This window comes from Pongo pygmaeus, chromosome 19 (assembly GCF_028885625.2).
Source record: "Pongo pygmaeus isolate AG05252 chromosome 19, NHGRI_mPonPyg2-v2.0_pri, whole genome shotgun sequence".
Classification (NCBI taxonomy): Eukaryota; Metazoa; Chordata; class Mammalia; order Primates; family Hominidae; genus Pongo; species Pongo pygmaeus.
This window is the reverse complement of record NC_072392.2, coordinates 68,465,657-68,467,464: the sequence shown is the minus strand read 5'-3', so window position 1 is coordinate 68,467,464 and position 1,808 is coordinate 68,465,657.

Below are 1,808 nucleotides of genomic sequence, written 5' to 3'. Positions count from 1 at the left end.
GGCCTAGATGCTGTGTAGATTTCCGGGAGGTGGCTCCCACGTCTGGCCCTCCCCAGCGATGGCCCTCCCTCCCCCGCCACTCACCTCTGTCTAGCTAATTCCTTAGTCCTTCAGGAAATCTCCCCTGAACACCGTGAACGCCAGACTGAGTTAGCCCCCCCACCCACCAACTTAGGGCCCCGTTTGCTACTTTATCATCAGAGACAGTAGAGCTTGATGGCCAAGTGGGACCTCTGGCACTAATACTCATCCACTGGGTATTCATCCTGGCTCTGCCACTTGCTACTTATAAAACCGTAGACAATCACCAGGCTTCAGTCTTATCTATGAATCAATCTATGAGACATGTAGCTAACAGAGGTTGGGGAGAACTGAAGGAGTAAAACACACCAAGAGCTTACAGCAGTCACTGGCACTTAGTAAGTACCCAATAAATATTAGCTACAATTCATGATCCACCTTGTATTGTACTCATCTTTATGTGTCTGTCCTTCATTCTGGACCGTGAGGACAGGGATTTTTGTCTGAATCATCTTCGTATGCCCAGAGTTGGCATACCCTGATGCAGGATAGCTGCTCATTCAGATGTCTGTTGAATAAATGAATAGATGTATGAATGAATGAATGAATGAATGAATGAAGCACTTTACCCACTCCAAACCTCAATTTACTCATTTTGAAATGGGGATATTAAAGCTTATCTCAGAGGGGCCGAGCAGGATAGCTCACACCTGTAATCCCAATACTTGGGAGGCCAAGGTGAGAGGATTGTTTGAGGCTAGGAGTTCAAAACCAGTCTGGGCAACATAGCAAGACCCCATCTCTACAAAAAATAAAAAATAAAAAAGCTTGTCTCAGAGGGAAACTATGAAGAACAAATAAAGTAAGTGCAATTATTACGGGGGGTGGGTGGCGGGGGTCCTTGTTCTTAGAACTCTCAAGGTGGTGGCAGGCCACTTCCAAGATGGTGGGAAGCCTCTTGTTCTCTGACCTGGGTTTCTTGGCCTCAAACATTCCAAGGAATGGAATCTTGGACCATGCGATGAGTGTTATAGCTCTATTCAGCTCAATTAGGACAAACCCAAACCCAGGCACTTAGCCATGCAGGAACAACGGCAAGCCTTTAGCCTGATCCGGAGCAGCAATGGGCGCCTCGCTGGATCGGGAGCCCAGCAGACACCCTGCCAGATTCAGAGGGGTGGAAGTCAGCGGTGTGTCTGTGACAGCGGCAAACAGCAGTAGTGGACAGTAAGGAAAAGCTCAGCTCAAGCCATAACAAACATGGACCAGAAGAGTGTGCAGTTGCAAGATTTAATAGAGTGAAAACAGAGCTCCCATAAAATGGGAGGGGACCCAAAGGGGTTTGCTGTTGCCGGCTCGAATGCCTGGGTTTATATCCCGATCATTGTCCCTCCTCCTGTGCTCTCAGGCGATAGATGATTGGCTATTTCTTTACCTCCTATTTTTGCTTAATTAGCATTTTACTGAGCTCTCTTTACTACCTGATTGATCAGGTGCGAGCTAAGTTGCAAGCCCCATGTTTAAAGGTGGATGTGGTCACCTTCCCAGCTAGGCTTAGGGATTCTTAGTCGGCTTAGGAAATCCACCTAGTCCTGTCTCTCAGTGCCCCCCTCAACAGGAAAACCCAAGTGCTGTTGGGGAGGTTGGCCGATGACCGCTCTAACTGCTTCCTGCTGAATTGGGGCGTAGTAGGGGTTGTGCAGTTGAGATTTCCTCGGGAGGGGTGCCTTCGATGTCACCAACATTGGAGCATGGGCTAGCAGGCTGGTCCAGGGGTCCACGGTAGA